This window comes from Cydia strobilella, chromosome 9 (genome assembly GCF_947568885.1).
Source record: "Cydia strobilella chromosome 9, ilCydStro3.1, whole genome shotgun sequence".
Taxonomy (NCBI): domain Eukaryota; kingdom Metazoa; phylum Arthropoda; class Insecta; order Lepidoptera; family Tortricidae; genus Cydia; species Cydia strobilella.
Genome location: NC_086049.1, coordinates 13,139,441 through 13,158,986, shown reverse-complemented (window position 1 = coordinate 13,158,986; position 19,546 = coordinate 13,139,441). Strand labels below are relative to the sequence as shown.

At 35.0% G+C, this 19,546-nt stretch overlaps 1 protein-coding gene, 1 long non-coding RNA gene and 1 pseudogene across 2 annotated transcripts in view; 2 read left to right on the top strand and 1 right to left on the bottom strand.

The window, feature by feature from the left end:
• Window positions 1-19,546, top strand: part of LOC134744410 (uncharacterized) — a 60,880-nt gene that overhangs the window by 2,530 nt on the left and 38,804 nt on the right. The gene's annotated exons all lie outside the window — the stretch shown is intronic.
• Window positions 9,905-10,974, top strand: LOC134743912 (uncharacterized). The gene is made up of 3 exons (XR_010128055.1): window positions 9,905-10,007; window positions 10,123-10,357; window positions 10,841-10,974. It is a non-coding gene; the product is annotated as an uncharacterized LOC134743912 (long non-coding RNA).
• On the bottom strand, window positions 18,347-18,859 carry LOC134744494 (uncharacterized; annotated as a pseudogene).

Below are 19,546 nucleotides of genomic sequence, written 5' to 3'. Positions count from 1 at the left end.
CTGACTTATCGATGACAAAAAAAATTTAAACACTCGTTTTTTGCACATAGGGAATATTACGCGAAACTGCGTAGGGGGCGCCAGAGCGCCACTACCACAATCTGAGGGTCTATCGTGAAACAAGAAAATTTCTTTATCTAACATCTCTGTCACTCTTGCATATTCGAGCGATAAAGAGGCAGATAGCGAATTTTCGGATTCGCGTTTCCCGGTAGATCCTCTGTAAGCAAACCGCCTTGATGCATCAATGTCATTATTTATTATCTCTGAAAACTTGTCAAAAACCTGTTAAAGGTACTTACTAAAAAGACTTGTCCTTGTCACCCCCCCAACTATTCCTATTTAAAACTACTCTTATGCTAAACACCTCTTAAGAATTTACCCCTAAAATTTGGCCATGTGATCGTCTAGTCTAGCGTTAGAACCCCTCGAAGTGAACCGCGGAACCCTAGATTCTTTAATGAGTAACAACTATATTTTGGACCCTTAATTTAAGGAATAAATATTTATGGTACTGAAGATATATTTTATTATGACACTAAGGAATAATTTTTCAGGAATATTTTAATAGTTACAAGAGTAGAAATAGTAAAACGAGTCACAAGGGAGCAAAACGACGCACTTACGGCGAGGGCGTACATCGAATCTTAAACTAAGCGAAGGATTCCACAATTGAATACTGAGCGTAGAGAAGGACTCTAAAATAGAACCCCGAGCGCAGTGATAAAATTAATATTACAATTTAGTTAGATCTATTTGTGTAATGTAAATGCTGTTAAAGACTTACTACATATAATGTTATTTAGGTAATTGCAGCATACATGGTTAGTATGAGGTTAAAAATGTAGTTGGTAAAATGAATTTAAAAATGTTTTGGTGAAGTCCCGCTACGCCTATTAAGCTTTCGGGATAACATACGAAGCAGCACTCCCAGGATAAGCCCATTTACACCCTAACTTTTTAGGGAAAGTTATAATTATACTATCACCTTCTAAACGATGTGTGAGTTCACACGTACTGCTTCGCATGCTCGATGCGGGTCAGAAAGCCTTATCCCAATCCAAAACATCAATCGGGTCACCTATCCTAACATTGTAGCCAGACGGGCTAAGACCAACGCTTCACAACCTAAGCATTCCTAGATGATCTGATGAAAGAAGCGCCAAGAATCATCAGTCAATCAAAATTACTTCTTTTTTTATGTTCAAAAGCTAGGGATACTAATCCCTTTTCCCACTTCCCAGAACTGAAAGTATAGACTCTTTCTAGCCTTTCTGATGCACAAACGAAGCACTACAGTTATTTACTATATTTTTATGAGACAGAAATATCAAGTCGAGCATTATTCCACTCTTGACTCTTCCCATTGGACTGCTCTTGCCTGCCAAGGGATCCCTAAAACAAACCATTCTTCTATTCCAGAACGGTATGTATACCTAAACCCAGCTTGATATTTTAGGAATTTATTTTGTATATACCTTGGAGACCAGAATGAAATAATTAGTACCTCGCTTCTACCTCAGAACACTAGAAATTTTAGCAAAATAAAACCAAATAGTATAAGATTTTATATACAACAATACCTTTTTACGCAGATACATTATAAAATAGGAATATCTAGGCAATTAAACCCCTTGCCTATTACACGTACGCTTTTCAGGATAATGAAGAAAAATATATATGTCAGATTTTTAGATCAAGCATTAAAAGAGACCCTAACTCCTAACAAATGGTGAGTGTGAAGCTACCCTATTCCTAATACAATGGCCTATTCTAGTGTAAACAAAGCACAGATCATACTTACCATAGACCTAGTACTTTGAAAAACACGCAAGTGATTTCCCTAATTAGAGAGCTAATCGTTCAACCGGCCAAGTTGATACATCAAAACTAAACGGCCTGTGTTTTTAATCCCCTCCAAGGCGGGTTGCACAGAGGCAGGGACAGCACTTGGATAGATTAGGTCCCTATTATGTCTATAAATGGCACATATAAATATATTTAAAATACAAGACCTCCAAATACTGTAGGTTTCAAACGAGCAGAGTTTACACTCAATGGCACGCACGTGATGCCCTCGCTTTAGTCTAACAGTTGGGCATTGGAGACCAGGAAGGGAGAGATATTTCGCTTTCTGTGTTGGTAAAGAGAAAGCGCCAAGTACACCCTCATCTTGGTAAAAGAAAGACCTCCTTCCATTTGCCGTTTGTCACCGTTTTGGATAGCAAGTGAAAGGCTAGACTACTGTCTGTCTAGACACTGATCTGGCTTTGAATCATAAGAGAAACAAGTAGGAGTTTTCTGATATTATTCTCAAACAAATAATTTTTATTACTTTATAAATTATGTCATATAGATATTATATTTTACATAATCAATCATAACGCAAATATTTGATCAAAACAATTTAATTAGATATTATTTTATGAAGGCATAAAATGATAATAAAATACTCCGCCCGGATGCATTAACTCCAAACGATATGAGTTCATAGACCCCATTCGTCCGAAAAATAACACATCTTCTAAACTTAGCCTTGTTGAAGACGTTTGTCCTCAGTAAAACCAAATAATAGATATCATGGGCAGAGTATTCACTAGATGTTAAACCTTCATTACAAAACTCCTGTTAAAATTAATAGCAAAAGTGGAAACACACTGCTCGATAGTATCAAAGTTTATCCATTACGAAAACAACCATAGTTTCCGCAAAGCCAAACAAAGACACAATTTCCAAAGGCTAACTTCATCAGGTCAAAGACTAAGTCTTGTCCTAAATAAAGTCAAACACTTAGAAAAATGAACAGAGATTTTCCACTCACCAGTAATTTTTTCAATCACTATTAAACCAGAGTCAATTGCCGGTCCGAAGCACAAAGTAAAACTGAATTCTGATCCTTCCCTACTCCCTTTTATATGGTTTCATTTGTCGTCATTTCAATAACACCTGCGGTGCACCTGCGTAATGCCGACATGATTCTCAGAAAGTCTTCCCGCATTATGGACGCATTATGGTAGCATTATGGTTGCATTACGGTCTCATTATGGTTACATTAGAATTTACCTACCAAATATAAGATTGCAATTTTCATAATATAACTCTTACGTCCTTTAATTTAAGTCTCATTTTTGTTTAATGACATAAGTTGGACAACATGCACCTGTGCGAACACTCGATTTCTCAGAACAAAAAGTCGTAACAACGTGTCTTTCGCGTAACCCTTATTCCCCATACATAAGATATGTTTTTGATTGACCACGATGTAATACTTTAATCAGAGCCATCTATGATCCCTCTTATGCAACCACTTGAACGTGAAACAGCTCGTTGATAATGTTTCGATAGTCAATACTTTTATACGTACATCATAATGCACTGAATTTCTCACTCGGCCTCGGCCTCGGCCTTTCTCACTCACAGATGGCGTTGTTTTCAAAAGTTGATATTATTTTCTAAGATTTTGTCTAATAGTTTTCTTATTGTTTTTACTTTAATACAATTGTATTTATATTGTAATGCGCCTGTCAAAGCCCTAGAGAAAGATAAAATCAAATAAATCGACATAAGCCCAAATGAATATTATAAAAAAAAACAATTTTATTTTGAATCTAAGGCCTCCCAGCATTTAATTGCTTTATATTTATGGATAGAGCATATGGCTAGTCACATCTCACCCCCAAAATGGATTCAAGTTTTGTAATGGCTCACAATGTGTGCTATGGAAACTTTAATCTATTTTTCTAGACTTGTCGGTGCTTTTCCCCCCCTGTTTAAACGTGTAGTGTGTTTTCCATTACTAAGTGACTGTTAATGACTCAGTTCTGAAACAAGTTCATCAGAATTCTGTCAATGAACCATGATAACTTTTTCCCCAGAATCCTCGCTCCGCTATGAGATACCAGGTTGTGAGTCTGATAAGTTCTAATAACTCATCCTTGCCAGTTCATTCCGGCATCGTCGGGTATTCCTTCCCCCTGTGAGCCGCACACTTCCGTAGAAGAGCATCTAATGAAACAGCAAAAACTCCCCACACGAAACGAAGAGACCTTTAATTCTTATAAGTACGAAGCTTTCAAATTCCATTGCCAAAATTCGAACTAATTTTCACGGCCTTATCACCCTCAGTCACGCTTTCTTGGCGCATGTCTTGTACTTGAATAAAATATACCGACTTAAGTTTGTTTGGGTGTTTCTTTTTTTTATATAAAACAAACTTAAATTTGACAAATAAATACCCCATCATGGTATGATAAAAACCTTTTCGTCTAAACTAAAGCATTGCTTAACCAAAATAAATAACATTAAAATTATTTGCTCAATAATATACCTCACTTTCATGAAAACATAACTGTACTTCTTTAACCTCTTGAAAAGAGCCTCGCCCTTTCTAGACGCTCACGGCCCATCAAAATATGTCGAATGTCGGATATATCCCATCCAAGCCAAGGTGTGTAGAGTTTCGTATTGGGCTTATTACCATGTGTAGTTCTGGCTACAAAAATCTACCCTTTAAATGGGTCTAGTCCAATGGACTTTAACCTACTGATAAGATTTTTCCAGCCAGATGTCCCATTTCCCCCCCGTTTTGTTCCCATTGCAAATACCGACAATTCTAATTTGATTACACTCAAGCCCTTGTCTATCCGTATCAATTCATTTTTTCCAATAAAGGTTCATTCGTCCACTTTTCATTCATCATCTCATAATCATACATCCCTCACATAAATCATCACAGACTCATAACTAAATATAAACACTCAATCACACACAATCATTCCTCCTCAGTTACGCTTTCACACGATTTTTACAGACAGCCAAGGCTCCGTTATGTAATCAAAATGAAATAATAGAAATTAAAGTCACAATTACATATTCAGTAAATAACCCATTATTTCTAGCCCTAAATGAAACAAAATCTATTGGCATTCATCCCGAGTATACCCTTTAATCATTTTAATTTTATTTCTTATTTATTTATCATTATCTGTTAATATTTTGACTAAATAATTAATATAATTAATTGACTCATACGAAAGAAAGAAAAATGCACCAATTTAGCCCCTTTTTTTTTTGATCTACTAGGCTTTGTGTTTATTCTAAAATGAACGCTATATTATCAAAACGCAACACTAACAACCCACTACACAGTGAATCAACGTTGGAACTGTACAGTTAGTTGCAGAGAAAAATGACCCACCTTGCATTCCTACAAACGGATAATACTGCTAACTGTACATACTATTGTTTTATTTTTTAATTGCTTTTTAAAATAATTACTTAACAAAAATAATTCTGTAATCCACACAATATAACGCAAATACCTATGCACATATACCTATGTACAAATTATATCTCTTGAAAATGTGTTATCTACCGAATTGCAAACAGAATAATCAAGAAAGCATGTGATTATAAAATTATTTTAACGCTTCAGAGATCTAAACACCAATTAAGTATTATATTTCATATTATGTGGACAAGTGATAATATATTTTATATACTAACATAACCTGGAAATTGGTTTGGACTTATCAAAAGTTGTACTTGCGTGTTATAGGCAAATGTAAAGAGATAAAGACATATGTATAACTTTAAATCCGAAATGTGAATACGTTCCGAACTACTGTTTATCCATCCATGAACAAAAAGTCACCACCGTTGCTAATCATCTGTCACTGTAGGTAAATGAATAAAGTTAAGAAAGTAAAGCTCTCCGATTTTGATAACTCTGATCGCAATATGTGCATGGGACCTCTAAAAACTTGTTACAAATATGGTTTATGAAAAGTACTGTCGCTACTCCCGAAGTTGCTATATCCACATAAATCCAGCACTAAAGTATGCTTTTAATTCATGGGCCGAATAATCGCTAAAACCAAGTTGGTAATAAATGAAATCCACTGTATATAAATAATTTCATACATATAAATGGTTTATTCCGCAATTCTTTAAAAACAAAGGAAGCAAAACAAGAAAAGAATACATACTAAGTTTTCCAAAATTCCATGTGTGATGTGAATTTGCCCAAATCACCTTCAGTGTGTATCTAAAAGATTCTTCTCTCCGTCCTTGGCTCGTGCAATCACCTGTTTATCTTGACTTTAAACATACTTGCAAAGAGGTTTCCTTGAGTGTTTTATTAATCATCCATAGTAGTTATGATGTTGTGAGTGCCAATGATTATCTAAAGAACACCTTGCTCTCTCCTTCTCCATTTAAATCTTGAGCCTTTATTGAAGCAACTGCACATCATTCGTCGTGTTTACTGTCGCGCAGGGAAACCGTGATTGAAGGATTGATCCTAATATGCAATTTGATCTGATGAGTTTCAGTCTGGTAAGGTTTCTTCTGTCTGTGTTCTTGAATATCTCCTGATTGCCTGATTCAAGTCCAGCAGTTGCGTGAACGCCTTAGTCAGCTGTAGCACTAGCACGTCTTTGTGTCACTTTCGGCAATTCCACAGATTTCAATGTTGTTGATAAATAAAGCCTCTGCCATGATTTCGAAAGTCGAGTAGAATTAATTGTAAAAATCACTAATTTTTGTCACTCGCGCACAATAATAATCACAAATTATACTCATTTTAACATAATTTGAATCAAATACCACTACACTTTCTTCACTTTTCCACTAAAACAATAATTTATTCGTAAATTCACTTTGTTTATTTTGCAAATTAAATATCAAACTGAACTGTCAAAATTGAAACCAAATAAACTTACCGCCAGGTTATTGCCAAAACCCAAGACTATTAACGACATCTATATTACATGATCAAAATATCAGAAAGAAATAATTTTATTGAAGTAATTTTCAAAGTAGTCATTTTTTTTTTTTTTTTAAAGATCAATCTTATCCGTTTTTTATGAAGAAATAATTAGCAATCGATTCATTAATTACTTTCAATACTGTATGAAAACGACAGTGTAAACCCGCTTTTTCGTATAGACAATATTCTTTTCTAGAGGTGCGCGAGCGCCCGTGAGTATAATGTGACGAAATCAAAAACACGCTCCAACATCCCCTGCAACACACCGAACACAACCCACGCAATTGGGTCGGGTATAGTTAATTTGTCTATGAATGTAGTGTATCGGACTTAGTTAAGTAAGTTTCTAATAGATGGCGTAGCAAAATAAATTATTATTTAGGCCTTAAAATTGCACGTCATATTAATTTAAAGATAAAGATGCATTATACAATGGGAAAATTTAACTAATCAATTTAATAGCTTCAAAACCACAACCAAACCTCTAGACTGAATCGAAACGTTTAACACCTGCTTAACTTGATTTGTCTATGGCAACCTTCGCTACTGTCAATTGTTTAAATACCTATTTATTTTCTTCTTGAAACGACGTGTCGACGTTCATTTTTTCTTATTTAATATTTATTATTCAGGACAGTTACCTATTCCAGTTACCGGCGTTATACTTTTCAAATACCTAAACATCCGATAAACGCTGGAACAAAACTGAAGACGCCATTCTTGTAATGGAAGTCGTGTCTATCTACGATGTGACATTGTTTCGTAAGTGATTTGCGACAACAAAATTGTCCAGATGGACCTAATTTGAAAACCAGAAAGCAAAGCAAAGATTGCCTCTGAGAGCGCTCGTGTAATTTTCGTAATATAATCTATCGTAAAATCGGTAGAAAACAAAATGAAGTGGGAACTCAGAAATATTATATGGCCAATGTTCCTCTTTTCTCGTCAACTTATGGATGAATCTAGTGCTTTTTACTATGACCCAGCGTACGATCAGTCTATAAAGGATGTTTAACAGGCCTACATATCGTTATTGTGCATGAACTGAGTTTTAAACTTGGAGAATTTATTGCACAAACAAGGTAAGGTTTTTTTTATTTATTTATTTGTTAGATAAAAATGTCTTTTAGAGGATGTTAAACCTACTTTAGCACTAAATAATTGATCACAAATTGAACTATCTGTCATGAAATCTACTGTCTAATGATTCCTGTCCCTTACAGACTTGCATTAAGGTTTCTTGTTGAATAATAAGTAACTACTTAGCCCTGTTGTTAAAATTCTATATATAATGCTCCCCTCTACTGTTGTATGTTTCAAAACAGAAAATAATTAGTGAAGATGAGTATTTAAAACATTTTTTGTTTGTTATTAGTTGCCTATCTAATATAATAGAAATAAAGAAAATTAAGCTTACAACCTGATCTTTTTTTTTTTACAGCAAGCCAACAACTCTGCTGATATGATCCCCGGGTACCCGATAAGCATAAACTGTTTACCGGAACAAAATAAATTGGCTCTATATTATGAAGATACCATGACAAATGTATTTTGAAGAAACATTCACTCATTGGACCATTTATTGTCTTGAATAAAAGAATAATAAATAAATATATAAAGTAAGTACAACCCCATACTACTAGTTGACAGTTACTCTTAGGTTTGACAAAAAAAAAAAATGTTTTCAAAGACCGACACTTATTTCAAAACCCCAAGGAATAAGTGAAGAGGGTCCCTAGTAAGAACATTCCTAGCGTTATACATATTATTTTAATTATGTTAACTAACCTAGTTTTAATCCTGTTAATCTAAATCTAACCTATTTGTGTCCTAATTTATAGAAATTTGCCCCGTAAAGCAAAAATATCCTAATTTTCCCTTTTCTTAACTGAAGACCCTAAGTAGAAATACCTATAGTAAATAATAAATACTTTAAATAAAACTTATAAATAGGTTTTCTTACATATACCCTATTAGCTAACTCTTTTTCTTTCTGTTTCCAGCATTTCCTGGAGAACTGACATTCCCCCGCAGCATCAACATATCGGCCTTCACTGTACATCTACTGACTATTCCCACTTATGACAGGTATTTTATCTTATTATATAAATACAAAACTCATTATATGCTTAAAACTTATGCTTACATCTGACACAAATATTTCAAAAAGCCTAAACGGAGAGTTCCCGATGAAAGAGTGAAAAGATGAAAATGTCTTTAGGCTTACATATCCTCCCTATTCTAATTCTGTTTACTAACTAAACTTAATCTCTAGCTTATTCGTGATCTAAACTTATGGAAATACAACCTGTAAAGCAAAGGTTCTCAAACTTCTCTAAAGTTTTGAAGAATAGTTTTGTTCTAGATGAAACAATATTTCCTGTGGATCTGTTTAATAATTTCCTAGATTAAAATAGTATTCAAAATGATGCTGTACCCCCTCAAATGGATGATTTAAATGTAACCATTAATAAGTTTTCTTTTGTTTCAGGTACTCCAATGAATATTGTCCATATAAAAAAAATTAAGTTGTTAATGAATGTAGGTACACAAATGATGTTTGTTTTATTTTTTAAACCACAAAACCCTCCTTGTTCCATTTCGTCCCTATATTTTACCTATAATTACTTCATACCACCCTACTTAAATAGCAATAAAATAAAATAAAATAAAAAAAATCGATAGCTTAATCAGCTTGAGATAATTAGCAATGTGGCAGACAGATGGACAGAGTCGCACCATAAAGTCTCCCTTCGCACCCCCTTGGTACGGAACCCTAAAAGATCACATTTGTAAAAATCATCTTAACTACCAAGTTAACGAGATAAACTCAACCCATTCACAGAACATACGCAATGATTGCACTATCCCTGCTACTCCTATCAAAAGACACAAGACCACCCCGCTCGGTCATCTCCCTCTAAGCTTCATCTAGTTATACTAAATTCATACTACCAACGTAACGAGATAAACGCATAAATGTCATTTTGATGTATTGCTATAATAAAACGAACCTAACTTGTCAATCTTGCGCCTATATTTTTCAAATCAGCCGCCTTCCTCTACTGACAAAGTCGCCGTGTCAGAGTATATCTGTGATATGTACCAATGGTACCAACCATCCGCACGTTTTCTTTCAAAACAAAACATGGACGTTCGCATAAAATGTGAACTGGCGATATGTGATTCCAAGTCAAATAAAACAAATGTTGGGAGTGTGACTAATTTCAAAGAACAAGTTAGTATTATACTTTAGCCCTTAAATATTGTTTTGTTCCAGTAATGCCGCATGAACAATCTTGTGAAAATTATGTACGTTGTGTCAATCTTTCAATGAAAGTTCTTATTTACAGATTGAAATATCACTCACATGAATCTACAAAAGGATTTTGCCGCGAATTATGGATGAAATACAACAATAATTATTGGAAAATGCAGTGTTAGAGGTTAAAATGATTATAAAGCAGAAAATCAAGAAAAAACGCCCGTATTTAAATGTCTTCTCTAGTATTATTATGAAGGAAGGCTGCTTTTTATACTGGATACAACAAGAATGATTGCTTTATATGTTGCAGCGCCTAACGTCAGGTACCTTAAAGTCTAATCCTACTTGATCATATTGAATATGTACTGTACATTCATAAAATACTGATGCCCATGAAAGTGAAATACCAATAAGTCACCTAACGATAAGGAACCCAATGTGAATGTCTACCCCTAATTAATTTCATCTTAACTGCTGTAACCTACACACTACTACTACTAGCTATCTATTTGTCAAATGTAGTGTCATATTTGCATTGTTATTAACAAAAAAGTTTGACTTCACCCCCATTCCTTTAGACTACTTGTAATTTTGAAGTGTTTTATACCCCACTGCTCATCATCATCAGTCTAATACACTATGGTTCTGTGGCTAATGTAATAAGGTTCACCCCCCATTATCTAAACCGAAGTACTCTTACATGACACGGCTAAAAGCTATCCTGTCTTAACTCATCTTAAGTTTTAACCTACTAGTAAATTTCCTATTTAATAAGGCAATCTAATGTGTCTATTTTTATTTCTCAGATACAAGATACACTAGCAGTTACAAAAATGAAGGTTGCTCCTAAAAGTCCCTAACGTGACTAAGTGATGAAAGAATATGAAAGATGAAAAATGGGTACCTTCCTGGCAGCAGTATCTCTAAGAACATTACCCTGAACTAAGACTGAAAACTGAAAATATGTATTTAAAGCCTGTTATTAAATAATGAAGTCAAAATTTGTCTTTTTATCTCCAAAAGGTCAGTCATTTTCTCTTAAAAGTCCAAAATATAGTGTACACACTCCGCTTCACGTCAACAAAATGTAGCCGACGTCTACTTTTTAGATCCCTTGATCCCGAAACCAAAATGTACCCCAAGGTACATTCTAAATCCTGGTCACGGCACCAAAATGTCACCACCCCATCTATTCCTATTTAAAACTACTCTTATGCTAAACACCTCTTAAGAATTTACCCTAAAATTTGGCCATGTGATCGTCTAGTCTAGCGTTAGAACCCCTCGAAGTGAACCGCGGAACCCTAGATTCTTTAATGAGTAACAACTATATTTTGGACCCTTAATTTAAGGAATAAATATTTATGGTACTGAAGATATATTTTATTATGACACTAAGGAATAATTTTTCAGGAATATTTTAATAGTTACAAGAGTAGAAATAGTAAAACGAGTCACAAGGGAGCAAAACGACGCACTTACGGCGAGGGCGTACATCGAATCTTAAACTAAGCGAAGGATTCCACAATTGAATACTGAGCGTAGAGAAGGACTCTAAAATAGAACCCCGAGCGCAGTGATAAAATTAATATTACAATTTAGTTAGATCTATTTGTGTAATGTAAATGCTGTTAAAGACTTACTACATATAATGTTATTTAGGTAATTGCAGCATACATGGTTAGTATGAGGTTAAAAATGTAGTTGGTAAAATGAATTTAAAAATGTTTTGGTGAAGTCCCGCTACGCCTATTAAGCTTTCGGGATAACATACGAAGCAGCACTCCCAGGATAAGCCCATTTACACCCTAACTTTTTAGGGAAAGTTATAATTATACTATCACCTTCTAAACGATGTGTGAGTTCACACGTACTGCTTCGCATGCTCGATGCGGGTCAGAAAGCCTTATCCCAATCCAAAACATCAATCGGGTCACCTATCCTAACATTGTAGCCAGACGGGCTAAGACCAACGCTTCACAACCTAAGCATTCCTAGATGATCTGATGAAAGAAGCGCCAAGAATCATCAGTCAATCAAAATTACTTCTTTTTTTATGTTCAAAAGCTAGGGATACTAATCCCTTTTCCCACTTCCCAGAACTGAAAGTATAGACTCTTTCTAGCCTTTCTGATGCACAAACGAAGCACTACAGTTATTTACTATATTTTTATGAGACAGAAATATCAAGTCGAGCATTATTCCACTCTTGACTCTTCCCATTGGACTGCTCTTGCCTGCCAAGGGATCCCTAAAACAAACCATTCTTCTATTCCAGAACGGTATGTATACCTAAACCCAGCTTGATATTTTAGGAATTTATTTTGTATATACCTTGGAGACCAGAATGAAATAATTAGTACCTCGCTTCTACCTCAGAACACTAGAAATTTTAGCAAAATAAAACCAAATAGTATAAGATTTTATATACAACAATACCTTTTTACGCAGATACATTATAAAATAGGAATATCTAGGCAATTAAACCCCTTGCCTATTACACGTACGCTTTTCAGGATAATGAAGAAAAATATATATGTCAGATTTTTAGATCAAGCATTAAAAGAGACCCTAACTCCTAACAAATGGTGAGTGTGAAGCTACCCTATTCCTAATACAATGGCCTATTCTAGTGTAAACAAAGCACAGATCATACTTACCATAGACCTAGTACTTTGAAAAACACGCAAGTGATTTCCCTAATTAGAGAGCTAATCGTTCAACCGGCCAAGTTGATACATCAAAACTAAACGGCCTGTGTTTTTAATCCCCTCCAAGGCGGGTTGCACAGAGGCAGGGACAGCACTTGGATAGATTAGGTCCCTATTATGTCTATAAATGGCACATATAAATATATTTAAAATACAAGACCTCCAAATACTGTAGGTTTCAAACGAGCAGAGTTTACACTCAATGGCACGCACGTGATGCCCTCGCTTTAGTCTAACAGTTGGGCATTGGAGACCAGGAAGGGAGAGATATTTCGCTTTCTGTGTTGGTAAAGAGAAAGCGCCAAGTACACCCTCATCTTGGTAAAAGAAAGACCTCCTTCCATTTGCCGTTTGTCACCGTTTTGGATAGCAAGTGAAAGGCTAGACTACTGTCTGTCTAGACACTGATCTGGCTTTGAATCATAAGAGAAACAAGTAGGAGTTTTCTGATATTATTCTCAAACAAATAATTTTTATTACTTTATAAATTATGTCATATAGATATTATATTTTACATAATCAATCATAACGCAAATATTTGATCAAAACAATTTAATTAGATATTATTTTATGAAGGCATAAAATGATAATAAAATACTCCGCCCGGATGCATTAACTCCAAACGATATGAGTTCATAGACCCCATTCGTCCGAAAAATAACACATCTTCTAAACTTAGCCTTGTTGAAGACGTTTGTCCTCAGTAAAACCAAATAATAGATATCATGGGCAGAGTATTCACTAGATGTTAAACCTTCATTACAAAACTCCTGTTAAAATTAATAGCAAAAGTGGAAACACACTGCTCGATAGTATCAAAGTTTATCCATTACGAAAACAACCATAGTTTCCGCAAAGCCAAACAAAGACACAATTTCCAAAGGCTAACTTCATCAGGTCAAAGACTAAGTCTTGTCCTAAATAAAGTCAAACACTTAGAAAAATGAACAGAGATTTTCCACTCACCAGTAATTTTTTCAATCACTATTAAACCAGAGTCAATTGCCGGTCCGAAGCACAAAGTAAAACTGAATTCTGATCCTTCCCTACTCCCTTTTATATGGTTTCATTTGTCGTCATTTCAATAACACCTGCGGTGCACCTGCGTAATGCCGACATGATTCTCAGAAAGTCTTCCCGCATTATGGACGCATTATGGTAGCATTATGGTTGCATTACGGTCTCATTATGGTTACATTAGAATTTACCTACCAAATATAAGATTGCAATTTTCATAATATAACTCTTACGTCCTTTAATTTAAGTCTCATTTTTGTTTAATGACATAAGTTGGACAACATGCACCTGTGCGAACACTCGATTTCTCAGAACAAAAAGTCGTAACAACGTGTCTTTCGCGTAACCCTTATTCCCCATACATAAGATATGTTTTTGATTGACCACGATGTAATACTTTAATCAGAGCCATCTATGATCCCTCTTATGCAACCACTTGAACGTGAAACAGCTCGTTGATAATGTTTCGATAGTCAATACTTTTATACGTACATCATAATGCACTGAATTTCTCACTCGGCCTCGGCCTCGGCCTTTCTCACTCACAGATGGCGTTGTTTTCAAAAGTTGATATTATTTTCTAAGATTTTGTCTAATAGTTTTCTTATTGTTTTTACTTTAATACAATTGTATTTATATTGTAATGCGCCTGTCAAAGCCCTAGAGAAAGATAAAATCAAATAAATCGACATAAGCCCAAATGAATATTATAAAAAAAAACAATTTTATTTTGAATCTAAGGCCTCCCAGCATTTAATTGCTTTATATTTATGGATAGAGCATATGGCTAGTCACATCCTGCACTCTGGTGGCAGAACATTGCAGTAATATTCCCTATTTAACTGTGTCCACGATTGTACTTTGTAAAAGTTAATTGTTAACTTATACAAGTGTCCAAGCTATGCTTCACTGGGCGCTCCGCAAACTTTTGTTTAGTTGTTAGTTGCTAGTTAAATTGAAGAAGGTTACTATATCTGGTTCACGAGTTAGTTTTCAAATTTACTTGTTTGTTAACTGTTGGAATATTTATTACTACACGTCTAGTCCTACTTAATAAATAAGATAGTTCGACAAGAAATTGTAGAAAATTACTGAGGGCGCCACTTCCTACGTAACTGTCACATTCTTGACGTAAAATGCTCAAACTTCAAGGGTAGACCGATATGATTTAATCGGTTAACTTTATGGCTATAATAAAATATTAATATATAGGTAACTCTCACATCGCATATTTTGCGACTTGCGAACGGGTTATGTTATTATATCTTAGTAGGTTTTTCTATCACTATAGTATACTATACCGTATGTATAGTGATAGAAAATAACAGTCTGATGTACCTATGGTGAAAATAAATAGTTTGAATGACAAATAAACCTTGTTGTTACAAATCTAGCAACAAGGTAAATGAAGTGGTAAGATATTTTTTCAGTACCTATTTTCAGTTTATTACTAACAGGTCGCAAACAAATCAGCAATTAAATTACATCACAGGACATAAAAACCGGACAAGTGCGAGTCGGACTCGCCCACCCAGGGTTCCGTACTATTTAGTAGGTATTTGTTATTATAGCGGCAACAGAAATTAAATACATCATCTGTAAAAATTTCAACTGTCTAGCTATCACGGTTCATGAGATACAGCCTGATGACAGACAGACAGACCGACGGACAGGGGAGTCTTAGTAATAGTGTCCCGTTTACCCTTTGGGTACGGACCCTAAAAAGAAGACGAGATACAATTTTTAACAAACAGTACGCAGGATAACAGTCAAAATATTATTATATATCGTTAACTTTTATCTTAATGCTTATGCGTTATTTTCTTTCAAGAAATATCATTATACTCATTAAATAATGAGTCGCTTTGTTTACCTACCGCCCTAAGCCGCCATAATTTAACGATTAACATAAAATATGGAACGTGACTACTGTACAGAAGGTTCATAATCCCTTAACTTTAGTAATAGGCATCTATGATCTCAAAAGTGCTCGGTCCCCACCCGACCCGCCGATCAAAGAGTATATAACCACTATGTTCGCCGATCGCAGCGCGTCATTTCGTTTCGACTTTCGTTAGTTGCAAATCAGATGCGGAACAGTCAGCACGAACTACGACGTCACGAACTACAAGTAATCATCTAAGTTACAAGTGTTGCTGAACGGACGCAGCGCTACAATCTTATTTTTTTTTACGTTCCTGTAAAAAAGGAATGGGCCGGGCCGTGTGAATGGACAGAAGGCATTCGTTCTACTGTTACGAACCACGATCTTCAGTCATGCACATATCTAAGAAGCTCATCGCTGTATGGAGAAGGAAGAGGAATACTCGGTGCTCGGTGCAATAACTTGCCCAAGAAATATGGAACCAAGAAGAAGTCATTTGACAAAATGCATTGATTTTATGATCGCTCGCTGGACTTCCTCGAACGGGGTTCCATCCGGCGGGCTCGATCTCAACGGCGTCGAAGAAGAGAAAATTTCTTGAAGATAGATTAGAAACAGTGAAATATTCTTTCAAAATCTGTGGCCATCTTTACTGCCGCAAAGCTGATTTCTGGCATAAATGAGATAAACGTACATAAGTACAAAACAGCAGGACCTCTTTCAAAAAGGCCGTTACCTACAATTTAAAAAATGTTTATCTTTACCGTTACAATTCATTTGGATGTATATTTCCGCAGCGCAGGCTTTATCACATGTTATTTTTTTTGTCGTAATTGTTTTGACACCACCGTTCTTCCGTTCCTTGTGACAACACATTCCTACCACAACACAAATACTTTGAAATTGTCTCCGATTACGGATTATATAAAAATACATAAAATTTGTTTAAAAAGTAAGAATTTACATGGTATTTTGGTGAAAAAAATAAAAAAATGGTTGTCATCGTGGAGTTTTTTTTTGTAGGTTGTCATTGTTGTAAAAAAAAATATATATTTAACTATAATTTACGTAGGTACGTAAACTACGTAAGTGGTTGCTTTTACTGTACCTTCTTTAAATATCAAGAATTTGCATGGTATTGGGTGGCTGACTAATAAAATAAATATTTGAAAATTGGCTCAATGGGTTGTCATCGTCGTGTCGTTGTTTTTTAGGTTGTTATTTTTGTTAACAATGCTTGTTCTGATATTTCTAAATTATGATATTTTTTGGTATCGACACATATGCAGTCGGTCGAAGAATGAAAAATAAATGCACGTAAATGGTAACGTTGCTTTTGTCGTGTCTTTTTCTTCAAGATGCTTTCATGGTTGCTCGAAACAAAACTTATATCTTGATCGTCTTTAATTCTCGAGTTTGCTATGGTTGATAGTTCGTTTAAAACTACAAATAAAGGGTTAGTCTTTATTTTATAATATATAATTAATTCGTTAACGTCGCCCAGTTGTTTTTTTTTTTTAATAATTATTTAAATAAATTATAAAATTGCTTCTGAACAAATCGTTACGTACAGTCATCAGCAGAGATAGTGGCCCCCTATCAAACAAATGGAAAATTTCGACAACGGAATAAGAAAGTAAAATATGCTTAATTCAATTAAAGCAACGTTCGGTGAAGTCAAGGGGAGGTTTAACATTTTCTTTCACTTGCTCCGGTATGTCGAAAATTAAGTTTTCTAAGAATGAACTTGAGGTAGATAGATTCTAAAAATATTGCTTTAGGCTTTAAACATATTATTTATACTAACTGAATCAGGCGGAAGTTAATAATATTGTCTTCGGTTGGTGGGTTCGGTCAGGCGGAAGCTGTTCAATAAAAATGTTGGTAATAATGGGTGGAAATCTGGAAATACCGGTAGTTGTCGGTTTATACATATTTATGGTATATCAAGAAGACCTTTGTCTGGGAGTAAAATAAAGTAAATAAAATAAACTAACAAAATTAACAAAATAAATAAAATTATTGTATAAAAAAACAGTCTAATTTTTTTAAGTCTATAGCTTCTTAAGGCTATAATCTCGAAAACTGAGCTGAGTTCACGCGTCAGATATTGCAACTACGATCAGAGCTGGCTAATAATGGCTCAACAGTACTAGTACCATGTCATACAAATAAAATATATTCTATTCTATTCTATTCATCGGCATAGCTTATGTTATTGAAACATACCCTATCAAGATAAGCTAACATTATTATGCCAAGTGTAAAATAAACCCAAGAGAAGGTGAATGTGTTTCTTTGGGTAAAGGTTGTGGATTTGATTTTCTTTATTTCATCTCCATATTTTTTTTTTTTTTAATAATTTTTAATCAGGTAACAAGGCCCATATTACGAATACCTTACAGACTAACATATATATATATATATATGCATATTATTACAATAACTTAAATTAATTAAATAACTAACTTAGCCCAACAGCACTCCTGTTGTCCATGTGCATGGCATTCCATTTTTTTACTATTGGACAATCTAACCTGTCCATAACAGTATTCAGAAGGCTGCTGGGGCTGTCCCTAATACGGCGCATCAGGGAGGCCATTCTCTTGCGCATTATGGCTTGGAAGCCGTCCACGCCAGCTTTATTTATCTATATGGGTTTATATCTGTCTTAAAGAATCCAGGGTTATTCAGTTTTTCTATTCTTCAAACCAGTCCTCTGTTCTTATGTCAGGTATTATGATAGGGTAAGTAAACTGACTTATCGTGCTGTATCCGGTGTGAAGTTTGCAGTTTTTCGGTAGTGATAGTATGCCTGCGTCTTGTATACTATGGTGTGTGACTTCTTTAGCGCGCTGAAGGAAGCAGTTGGTTTCGTCGGACAGTATGTAGAGCCATTTGTTGTTGTCTGTATACTGGAATGTGTTGATGTCGGCCTCAAAGGTTGAAGTGGTGCAGATTTTTGGAAGAGATTTGGATATACTATGAAGTACTTGAAGCTCGCAAAGGGGACTAGCTATAGCGTCGTAAGCGATGAGGTCAGTGCAGACTTTCTTCTCGGCGGTGTACGTTTAGCAGGTGTCTAGGGTGCTTGTTGTTGTTGACACGTAGGTTTATTGACCATTTGGGTTCGTAGCCAGGTACACGTGCTCGGGAAGAATAGTGGTATGAAGAGAGGAGTTCGGATGTTTGATAGGGATTGAGTATACATGATATAGGTCAAGGGGATCACATTTCGAATTAAGGGAAATGTTAATATATTACAATAAAAAAAAAATATTTGGATTAGTACACAAATTCTCTTATACTTAGTACAGGGTGATTTCGGGTCGTGGAGCAAGAGAACAAGACATCATACAGACTTCAAAGATGATGATTATTTTTCAGATGACAAGTAGAAAAAAAACATTTTTGCATACATGATCACCCTCTCTCCTCCTCAATCTCTTCCTCTTCAATCTCTTCTCAGGCCTCGGTACGTTGACCGGGTTATGAGAGCCACTCGGGGGTAGCTCCTCAAATATGTCCCGTAGGCAGTTCTACTACTTCTACTTCACTAAACTCTTTCAAACTGTAAGTCTGTAAAAAAAAACTTTATTTTAATTTGGATTTGTACACAAATTTTCTTATACTTATTTAGTTTTCGTGGCAATAAATGTTTTCTGATTCTGATTCTGATTTAGTATATGTATACTAATACTAAGTATAAAAAAAATTTGTCAGGGCCGAATAATTACAGGATTAAACGAACTTACCTGAAGTGAAGTTCTATCCTGATTATATGTAGTGCTTAGTCCGAGGTAGTTATTACATGTAGTATCCCGATTCCAGCGTCTAACGTCGCGATTTCAGAGCCTAAAAAAAATATAACCCTACCTGGCAACACTATGGTCACCGTA